The sequence below is a fragment of the Oncorhynchus tshawytscha genome, linkage group LG10 (assembly GCF_018296145.1).
Source record: "Oncorhynchus tshawytscha isolate Ot180627B linkage group LG10, Otsh_v2.0, whole genome shotgun sequence".
NCBI classification, from domain to species: Eukaryota; Metazoa; Chordata; class Actinopteri; order Salmoniformes; family Salmonidae; genus Oncorhynchus; species Oncorhynchus tshawytscha.
The window spans coordinates 35838358-35850408 of record NC_056438.1 but is presented as its reverse complement, the minus strand read 5'-3'; the positions used below and the strand labels follow the sequence as shown (position 1 = coordinate 35850408).

The window sequence follows — 12051 nt, the reverse complement described above, 5'->3', positions numbered from 1 at the left end:
GTCTTTCGGGAACCTAGTCATATGAAATCAAATTTCATTTGTCACATGCTCTGAATACAACAGGTGTAGTAGACCTTACTGTGAAATGCTTACTTACAAGCCCTTAACAAACAATGCAATTCAATAAATAAAGTTTAAAAAAATGTATTCTCTATAAACTGAAGTGAAAAATAAATAAATAAATAAACAAGAAAATTACACAACTTGGCTATATACAGGGGGTATCGGTACCGAGTCGATGTGTGGGGGTACAGGTTAGTGGAGTTAATTTGTAAAGTGACTATGCAGCGAGTCCGGGTGGCCATTTGATTAATTGTTCAACTTTCTTATGGCTTGGTGGTAGAAGCTGTTATTAAGGAGCCTTTTGGTCCTAGACTTGGCTCTCTGGTACCGCTTGCCATACGGTAGCAGAGAGAACATACTATGACTTGGGTGACTATGTCTGACAATTTTTTGGGCCTTCCTCTGACACTGCCTAGTATATAGATCCTGGATGTCAGGAAGATTGGCCCCAGCGATGTACGCATCCTCATTTTGCCCTGTAGCGCCTAATGGTCAGATGCTGAGCAGTTGCCATACCAGGCGGTGATGCAACCGGTCAGGATGCTCTCGATGGTGCAGCTGGGGACCCATGCCAAATCTTTTCAGTCTCCTGAGGGGGAAACGTTGTTGTCGTGCCCTCACAACTTTCTTGATGTGTTTGGACCATGATAGTTTGTTGGTGATGTGGACACCAAGGAACTTGAAACTCTCAACCCGCTCCACTTCAGCCATGTCGATGTTAATGGGGGCCTGTTCGGCCCTCCTTGGCCCTCCTTTTCCTATTTGTCCACGATCAGCTCCTTTGTCTTGCTTACATTGAGGGAGAGCTTTTTGTCCAGGCACCAAACTGCCAGGTCTCTGACAACCTAAAGAAACATTCTGGGAACTTTTAATAAAAGAACAGACAAAATGTGTTTGAGGAACATTCTTGCAACATCAGGTGAATGTTTTTTGCATCATAAAATAAACATTGTAGAATAATCCGCACAACTGGAAAGTCTATTTTTTAGGAACATTTATTTTGTGATGTCCCAAAAATGTTTAGCATCAGACTTTACCACAACCTAATGCAACATTCTGGGAACGTTTAAAATAACAGATTAAATGTGTTCCATGTACAGTATGTTTTCGCAACATCAGGCAAATGTTTTATACAAACATTCTATAATCATCAGCATGACTGGACAGTTTGTGTTTTGGGAACATATCTTTTGTGATGCCCCCATAATGTTCCCACCAGACTGTTCCAACAACATAATGAAAGATTCTGGGGACCTTGAAAGAACAGACCAAATGTGTTCTGGGAATGTTCTTTCAACATTAGGCTAATGTTTAATAAAGCATTCTATAATCATCAGCATAACTGGACAGTTTTTGAGAACATTTGCCGCGACCTAACCAATTTTCTGGTAACTTCCACAGAGCCAATTGATTTGCTGGGTGGGCTGTGAACCACTGACGGAGTATACTGCCTGACAAAAAGGAATGATACTGTATGTAGGGGATCAAAGGACCATGAAGAATAAAAAAGTATTTATTAACAATAAATTAAGTTAGTAACCACTACAGGTTTTCTGGTAAAATAAATATAAATGTGCTCAAATAACAGTACAGAGCTGAATAATGATTAAACAACATGAATACCATCAACATGAGCAATTTACATGAATAGGAAAATAGCTAGCCGAGCAGCATGACAAACTCAATGCTAACCAAATGCAAGCGAATCCTGATAGAGAAATGCTCACGATAGCAATCTAACATTAACTACTAACAAAAGACATACAACTCAGCTCATAAAATGTATACAGGTTTAGAAAAAAAACATTTTACCACATGCACAAACAATAATTGGACAGCGGGTGATCTTGGTTCAAGAGATTGAGTTCAGCAGGAGCAGGTCATGTGTCTCATCAAGATGGAGAAAATACAGAATGTTTCACTTCTCTAATGAAGAGGGTGTCCTGAAATTGACTGCTGGCAGGCTCACACCAATAGGGAGATTTTTGAATCAGCATTTGGGGACTCTGAACTTTGTTAGATACAAAATAAGTGGATTAACCATCAACACATTTGAGAATAGCAAGGTCAAAGCAGGTCACGTATAATGAAAACATTTACCAGTAATGGCAGCATGTATGCTTTCCAGATGTTTGTATCAAAGAGCACATGTAGGCTAACTGATGAGGTGGGATTCAACCTTCCAATATATGAGAGCAATACTATTTGCCACCGGAGCAATCTTTGGAGTATGATTGATTAGCTACTCAAGCACCATCACAGCGGAGTACGAGGCTCAGCTTGGCGAGTATCGCAGTGCCCTGGAGACGCTCACCTTGGACACCATCAAACTGGAGATCGAGCTGGACAACATTCGCGGAAGGCCCACGAATTCAAAGTCAAGTGAGTGTCCGTTTCTTATAACTAATTTCACTTTCAGAAAATATTTGAAATCTAGAGTACTATCAAGTTCATGTCAATACATGTCACACACTGTTTTAACAAGGAGCGTCTCTCTCCTCTTGCAGACAGAATAGATACAGACAGCTACTGCCAAGAGTTCAGAGGCTGTCTCAGAGGCCAAGATGGAAATCTCAGGGGCCTGGAAGGAGCTGCAGGCGCTCAGTCTAGAGTTCCAATGCCTGGTCACTTCAGTGAGTTGACCCTCGATCTAGCTACTTCAACTCACACAAAAAATGTACAATGGGCCAAGATCACAACTTGAGATCGGCATCCATGTTAGGAAGTTGTCATGAAATTTTTCACACACGTCTCTGACATCAATGCATGATTAATGCAGAGGCCTGTCTATAATGTATTATTGGCTACCTCTGGTGTAATCTCTATACATTAACGTCATGGGAGATTTGGGGGTGGGAGGGGACACCTAACATTTTGATTTCAAAAGTCTATCGTGGACTACAACTGCCACTAACACCACACAGTGACACAGTAGAACTGTTACCACATGGAGAATCCCTACCAGAGTAAGATCACATGGTCAATTTCAGAAGAAGATAAAACAACAGTAAAAACAACATAGCAAGACATTGCACATTGTGCAAACTGTGCCTTTACCAACAAAGCAAAAGCATTTTTCACACGGTTTCCTAGCTAAAGCAACTGTTTACAAAAATGTACTTTCTTCAGTATACTGTAGTGCTGAGCGATTAACCAAGATTTCATTTTTTGGGGGTTTACTAAACTAATTGGCTGACATTGGTTGAATTACATGAATTACATTCAGTTCTGTTTTTTTGAGCCCAATGTGCCATTTCTCTAGAGCGAAATAAAATATTTTATGAGAGAAATCATGTCAAGAACTATGTGGTACGCTGGGCTGAAGGATATTGTAGTTTTCATTAAGCAAATATTCAACCTAGTTCAGCGCAGAAACGTAGTAATTAACTACAATGACTATAATCTAATACCCTGTTTTTTTCTGGCTCAGACAGAGATGGATGCACTTTGACCCTGCTATGTTAGGTTAGATACACACAGACCGCATGAGAGAGGAAATTACACAACGGTGACGGACAGGGATAGAGACAGTTTGTGAAAGTGTGCCTCATCTACTTTGAAGAACTAGTAAAATTGTCAGACTGCTCTGCAGCAGGCTAGCCTTGCTAAATAGGATGACTAAAGACAGTACAGTATGGAGAGCACAGATAATGTTGTCTGTCTGCTACTGCCTGAGCAGAGATGAGATAATGAGTTGAAGGAATGAAAAATAAAGTAATCAAAACAGCAACTAAGTTATATGCACACCTGAAATATATTTCATAGTCATTTCCTATTGATGTCTACCCGATGTGGACTGGACAGAGACAATCAAATATTTCCAATGTTTTGGCAATTGATTGCTCACTATTTTTGGCTATTGAATTTCCATTAAAAAGGTCAAATCATTTTAATGTCATTATTTCATAATGCATTTAATGTGAAAAATGTATTTGAAACTGAAGAAAAGTGATACTTTTTTCATAATCGAACCGAAACCCAGCAGATCCCTATCAGACTTTACGATAAATCACGCCAGGAAGGAGTATGCAAAGACAAAGGAAGTGGTTGAATTTGTATTTGGTTATCTGTATGAAAGTCCCTACTGCCACAGATCGCACAGCTGTGAATGTACTAAGCAGACTTTCAAAGAGGAAACGGGCACCAATTCAGTTGCAGTCAATGTTTTTTCCTGTTGAAAAAAAAATTGTTCCTTCATCAAACAGATGATTTTTGCTGTCAAGATCTTTGCTCGTCCAAGACATTACAACACCAACCAAGTTGATAATACAAATAGTTACTGTAATAAAGCTTACAGACCAACTGAGAGAAGTGTTCATTTTGGCACCCTTTTTTAGATTTAGTCTATTCTGTCTATTTTGACTAAAATATAACAAAGTCACATTTGTCAATTGAATACAAATGGTTTAGTTCTTGTCAAAAGGACAAAAAGTGGGCCATTTTAGTCAACTAAATTCCCTTTAGTCATATCACATTTTTGTTTACTTATAAACCTATAGTAAATATGAATCTCTGACTTCCATGTGCAAACATACATAGCCTTAAATCACGTCTACTCCTGCTCCCCGGGGCTTGACGTCGCCAGTTTACTAATCACTGGCTCTGACAACTATCATTAGGCACACCTGGCACCATCAATACGCGCACCTGCGCCTCATTATGAGACTCACCTGGACTCCATCTCTTCACTGAGACACTACACTTGTTTTGTATCGTTCAATGCATTAAACTCACCAACTGCCCCTGCTTCTCAACTCCCAGCGTATCTGTTATACCTGGTCCTAAAAAAATTCTGCATAACATCCTATCGCATGATTTTCTTCCCCACAGCTAAATTGGCAGAGGAACACATTACTCTGCAACAGATATATAAAAAAACACACCTTGACGGGCTCCAGACTAACAGTTTCCCCAGTGTCACCAACTTTCAGTGGCAACAGCCCATGATTGTCGCACCATTTGTTTTCTGCAGCTTCACGCAATATGCACTGCTCAAAAAAATAAAGGGAACACTTAAACAACACAATGTAACTCCAAGTCAATCACACTTCTGTGAAATCAAACTGTCCACTTAGGAAGCAACACTGATTGACAATAAATTTCACATGCTGTTGTGCAAATGGAATAGACAACAGGTGGAAATTATAGGCAATTAGCAAGACACCCCCAATAAAGGAGTGGTTCTGCAGGTGGGGACCACAGACCACTTCTCAGTTCCTATGCTTCCTGGCTGATGTTTTGGTCACTTTTGAATGCTGGCGGTGCTTTCACTGTAGTGGTAGCATGAGACAGAGTCTACAACCCACACAAGTGGCTCAGGTAGTGCAGCTCATCCAGGATGGGACATCAATGCGAACTGTGGTAAGAAGGTTTGCTGTGTCTGTCAGCGTAGTGTCCAGAGCATGGAGGCGCTACCAGGAGACAGGCCAGTACATCAGGAGATGTGGAGGAGGCCGTAGGAGGGCAACAACCCAGCAGCAGGACCGCTACCTCCGCCTTTGTGCAAGGAGGAGCACTGCCAGAGCCCTGCAAAATGACCTCCAGCAGGCCACAAATGTGCATGTGTCTGCTCAAACGGTCAGAAACAGACTCCATGAGGGTGGTATGAGGGCCCGACGTCCACAGGTGTCGGTTGTGCTTACAGCCCAACAACGTGCAGGACGTTTTTCATTTGCCAGAGAATTCGCCACTGGCGCCCTGTGCTCTTCACAGATGAAAGCAGGTTCACACTGAGCACATGTGACAGACGTGACAGTCTGGAGATGCCGTGGAGAACGTTCTGCTACCTGCAACATCCTCCAGCATGACAGGTTTGGCGGTGGGTCAGTCATGGTGTGGGGTGGCATTTCTTTGGGGGGCCGCCAGCCCGCCATGTGCTCGCCAGAGGTAGCCTGACTGCCATTAGGTACCGAGATGAGATCCTCAGACCCCTTGTGAGACCATATGCTGGTGCGGTTGGCCCTGGGTTCCTCCTAATGCAAGACAATGCTATACCTCATGTGGCTGGAGTGTGTCAGCAGTTCCTGCAAGAGGAAGGCATTGATGCTATGGACTGGCCCGCCCGTTCCCCAGACCTGAATCCAATTGAGCACATCTGGGACATCATGTCTCACTCCATCCACCAACGCCACAGACTGTCCAGGAGTTGGCGGATGCTTTAGTCCAGGTCTGGGAGGAGATCCCTCAGGAGACCATCCACCACCTCATCAGGAGCATGCCCAGGCGTTGTAGGGAGGTCATATAGGCACGTGGAGGCCACACACACTACTGAGCCTCATTTTGACTTGTTTTAAGGACATTACATCAAAGTTGGATCAGCCTGTAGTGTGGTTTTCCACTTTAATTTTGAGTGTGACTCCAAATCCAGACCTCCATGGGTTGATAAATTTGATTTCCATTGATAATTTGTGTGTGATTTTGTTGTCAGCACATTCAACTATGTAAAGAAAAAAGTATTTAATAAGAATATTTAATTCATTCAGATCTAGGATGTGTTATTTTAGTGTTCCTTTTATTTTTTTGAGCAGTGTAAAAAAATTCACCTTAGCAATTCACAGTGCTTTAGACTACTGAGATGGATGGGCTAGTCAAGAAATCAGTTGTTTCATCTAACATGTCCAAGCAGGAATACATGATTCAATATATTTTGATGTGCAACCTAATCCAGTGATTGTCAGGAATTGTGGATTGAGAATAAGGTATTTTATTTTTACATTTTTTGTTCAATCGATGAATTTGCCTACATCTTTGTGCACTAATAACAGGCTAATTTATTTTGGGGCTTATTCACCACGAGGAAGTGAAAACGCAAAACAGCTAGATCACTTACACTAAAATACCCACTAATAGCAGTCATGTAGTAATATAACAGTAAATGTAAAAAATAAAAATAAAATGTAACTTTGCGGACTCGCAATGGCTGATGCACAATTGTGCATTTTGACAATTCGTATCTGAAAGCCATATCAAATATCTTGGCTGTAAAATAGTTGCTATTGAGTTCAATATTAAGAGTTGACAAATGAAAAGCATACCCACAGAAAGCTGAGAACAGTTGCTTCCAAAGCGATATATTTCCTATTGGATTTTGAAATGTTATACAATCATAAGCCTTTTCTCTGCTGGAGAGCACATGAAGTGGCTTGCTCATCACAGCAGCAGGCCCCGGTGCTGGGCAGACACTTTCCTTACAGGAATCATGAGGATAATGCCCTTTACTGTTTGACCAAGTCATGGTTTTAGCCATCCCAAATGTTTTGGGGGAAACTTGAGTGAGGTGACCATGTAATGAATGATCTCCCATCCGAAATGTTGCATGCGGTCTTGTTTGCATCCGGTCTACACCATAATTAAAGTGCTCCAAATATCACCCCTTTTCTTAGCCAGGGGCTTTTACCACTCGGAGTAGCCATGGCTTATTTACAGCAATACTTTTCCCCCCGCAGATTGCAGTAACACTGAAAAGATCAATCTCTCCAAAAACTATTGTCCAGTCCACTTAGTAGTCAGAAGTCACATCTCGTTTGTCAACCTGGGTCATCTCGTCAATTGCCACTAAAGAATAAGTGTTTGACGAATATGTTAATCACTATTTTAGTTTACAAAATTAACACTGCCCCTGAGAGGGACAAGTACTGGATTGAGCAGAGTAGCATAGCGCTGCCGCCACTTTTGTTTTAATAGTATGGTCTGGCGTCAGAGGCTTCGACACACAAACTTACTACAGATATAGCAAACAAGGACCTTTATTAGACACAAATTCATAGGACAGCATGGAGTACATGAGATAGGCTCCCTACGAAGTCTATGCAACTCAACCTGAACAGGCCTATAAGAATAAACAAACTGTGGTATAAGGCACACAGGCTATGGGCATAATTACACACTAGGTGACACTGCATACAATAGTGAGAACATGCGGTTACACTGCAACCTGGACATCAAAAGGTTATACTAAGTGTTAGGAAATTCTGATTAATATGACTGAACAAATCATTTTAAATGGAACTGTAAGTAAACTTACACTCTGTTATATTATATCTGATTAACAATATGAGTTCATAAGAAGGAATTGTGGGACAGGAGAAAGGAGTAATAAAACCATTCCAACTGGGCAGGAACAAGTGGGTTGTGGACTGTGTAAACACATAAGGTCGTTAGCCTATGGTTGACCCAGCCTGAAACTTAGCTCTGGGGTTTTTAGATTAGGCAGTGAGTGCATTCCTAGGGTTTCTGTTAAATAAAACTGTCAGTTCAGTGGTGATCGATAATGTTGAGGGGTCAAAAGGTTATCTGGGAGTGTGTTAGTAAGTTAGAATGAACTAAGGCAGTGAAATGACGTCATGATCTGTATTTAAACTGATGCATGTGTTTGAGTGGGAGCGCGCTCCGAGAATAAATTCTATTATCTATTATTTAAAGACTGGTCTGCGTCTATTTTATGCAAACAAGGAATCTTACAAATTCTCATAAAATAGATGAAGGGCTTTCAATTGATGAAAGCACATTGGCATAATTAAATTATACTAACACTAAGATAGGGCTAAGCCCTGATTTGCAGTGCAGTCACGCAAACAGGAACCAAATACACATGGTCAAAAGACACACATGATAAATATAGAGTCCAACCCACTAAGCTACAAAGTCTGCAGTCAGCATTCTGCTTTCCCCTCACAACCTACGCTGTATTTTAAAAAGGTTAGCAACCAAATGGGACACAGACATTACATTGAACATTTAAAATGTCACATTTAAAAACACTTCACTACTCCAGCTGATGAGGTCTGAATATGTGCATCCTTACTGAGCCGGCCAGCATGGCAAGCTGTAGACAGTGCATCCATGGTGCACTGAATTATCTACAAATGGACTAAACAGGATCAACAGATAGGCTACACTAGGATTCAGGTTAATCACTGAATGCAGAAAACAACAATAGGGTAGAGAAATGCCGTAGCCTATGCTCGGGTTTAGCCTGCTTAAATACATTGAATAGAAGGGTGCGCTGCAAATCGCAGCAACTTACTAACGCAGGGGAGAGGGCTATCACTCCTAAAACCCCGACTATCTTACCTGGTTCCTCAAATTCCACCTCAATACCTCGCTTCGTCAGCAGCCACCCTACACAGCAGCGAATGACAACCTCCCACCATTTGTGAGTGCAAACCGGTTAATTGTGAGGGCCACGAAACCCCATGTCCATCAGAGAACCATCTCCCCCACATCCCCTTGCCTGCTCTCTCAGCTCTGAAACGAGATTTCCAGAGTCTTCCTGCAGTTGGCAAGCACACACAGGTGCGAGCAATTAGTTAATGATTCGGTGACGTTGTTACTTGCAAGCTGTATTCATAGTTTCTTCAGATTAATATAGCTAAATATTGTGGTGTAGTGTTCATAATCTCCCTCCCCTCCCTTCTTTCCATTGCTTTCCTGTTCTTCCTTCTTCTCCCTCCTCTTTCAATTCCTGTCCCCTTTCATTACCCTCTTTTCCTCTCCTTTTCCCTGTCTCCCTTAATCTTTCTCACTCCTTTATCCTCCTAACCTACTCTGTCCTGAATCCCCACCCTCACACTCCTTCATTCCTCTGCTCTCTCTCTACCCTACTCTCCAGAACATGTCCCCGGAGCAGAACTTTGCGGAAGCTCAGTCCTAGTTCAACATGGGTGTGGCAGGGTACCATGCTCAGATCTCCAGCTTGACGTTGGCCATTGAGGTGTCCAAACTGACCTCCACAACCAGATCCTGGACTACCATGAGATTCTGGACGTTAAGCTGGCTCTGGACGTGGAGGCCTCAACCAACAACCTGCTGGAAGGAGATGATCTCAAGTAGGTATAAGCACTACATACAGTATTAAAGCTGGTTTATCAGTACAATCCAAGTCTACGTCAGCCAGCTCAGCTAAAGCCTATAGGCTTTACACGACTGTGGTGTAAGGTGAAGGCATGTGTACTCATGTAGTCAAATATAAGATAATGTAATTTAAAAAGACTGTAAGGAAGCTGTTAACGCTCATATTTTCACTCTTTCTCTTGCTGTAAAGATTACTAGAGAAACCTTTACAGCAACTTACTACAGTTTCTCAGGTGAGAGACATTTTAAACAAGGGTATATAGTGGAGCTGAATAGTGTCCAAAAATACCATGTGGGAAAATACAACAAAAAATGTCTGAGCCCTCCTAGGCTTTCATTGAGTGGTAGGTAGCTTTTTGGTAGCACAAAAAAAAGGAGACCCAAATGGATAGCACACAACAGTAAAAAAAAACACAAAGGGAATTACCCGTTTTAGAAACACTTTCTAGTGCTCTCAAATCATATATCAACCTTAACAATTGATGTGGACCCCTCAACTGGCTAATTTATTTATCAAGAAATGTTAACTAGTCCATTGGGGAGATGGCCCAGTCAGACCACCTGACGGATGGTTTATCAGTAGTGCCGGGGGATTTTCCGGACCACATGAACTGACCTGTTTTCACAAGTTGGCCCGTAGGGGGCAGGAGTCCTGGGGGTGTGTAGGGTAGACATAGCCCTCACTCACCTTCACATTTCCATCCTGCAGGCTGGGACTCCCCCTTACCTTCTGCCCAGGCTAGATACAAAGGCACGTTTCCACACGTAGAGGGAGCATCAGGGTAGGAGAATGGTTGCCTCTCTGATTTGGAAAACTTTCTAGTCATATTTTCTCTGAGCGCTTTGATAGCTATTTTGTCTGTTTTAACAAATATCTCATTGACAAATGTACATTGTGAACTGAAGAAACTGTCTGGCTTATATGATCACGTACTCTTAACTTCAACCTGGTACAGCCAGAGGAGGCTAGGCCTCCCCTTTTGAGTCTGGCTCCTCTCAAGGTTTCTTCCTTTCAGGGATATCTCCTTGCTATCTCTTCTGTGATCTTTCTTTATCCCCACACCCCATTTTCCTTTCATATCTCTCTTTCTCGAGTAGGAGGAAGGGGTTTTCAAGTTAAAGATATCAGGTCAGTCAGTCATTTTGATATGGTATCTTGACTTCAATGTGTCATAACATGTTATGCAATTTTGACACCATTAAACATATACAATCCTTCTGCATGTTATCATGTCAGGCTATTAGTTCATATAAAATAAATGCATAGATATGCATGTATATAATGTGAAGTGAATACACATGCAGCTCAAAGACCTACCAGCTCTCAATCTCATGTCAGAATTAGATGTTCATCCATGTTTCTCAAACATCACATTTAGAAGTATTTAAGGTTAAGTTTAGGCATTAACTCTTAATTTTTAAGGTTAGGATTAAGTTCAGGCATTAATCCAAATTCTTAAGAGTAGGCATTAACTCCAAATGGTTAAGGTAAGGCTGAAGGTTTGGGACAGGCTTAAAACATCCAATCTAGCGATAGAAAGTTGTTTTTGAACTTGCAACCTTTGGAATCAGAGGCAAATGCTTACACCCATCCGCCATCACTGTCCACAACGCCCTAGCAAAACCGAAACCTACTTAAAGGTAACAGGTTACATGTCATCTCCCGACGTCCTCAAACATGGATGGACATCGACTACTGACTTGTGTCACGGGTGACCTGGCTGTAAAAGACAGTGTTCTAGAGCAGTGCTTCCCTATAATTTCCCATGCAATCTTGTGCTAGATGTACTTATTAAACCCTACTTATTAACGCACTCCTTCCACTTAGAACACAGTGAATCTGAATCTGAATCTAGAGGATTCCACCAGGGTACCTCTGGATGTTCAGATACTAAAGTGAGTCAATTTAACCAAACCCTCTAGCTTCTCTGTCAATGGGGCGGCAGGGTAGCCTAGTGGTTAGAGCATTGGACTAGTAACCGAAAGGTTGCAAGTTCAAATTCCCGAGCTGACAAGGTACAAAATCTGTCTTTCTGCCACTGAACAGGCAGTTAACCCACTGTTCCTAGGCCGTCATTGAAAATAAGAATTTGTTCTTAACTGACTTGCCTTGTAAAAAAAATAATTATGCCCAAT

General features: G+C 41.7%; 1 long non-coding RNA gene across 1 annotated transcript; it reads left to right on the top strand.

Annotated features, from left to right (window-relative positions):
- Positions 1 to 1893: 1893 nt before the first annotated feature.
- LOC121847625 lies at positions 1894 to 9885 on the top strand. The gene is made up of 3 exons (XR_006084464.1): positions 1894 to 2445; positions 2571 to 2696; positions 9674 to 9885. It is a non-coding gene; the product is annotated as an uncharacterized LOC121847625 (long non-coding RNA).
- Positions 9886 to 12051: the final 2166 nt, after the last annotated feature.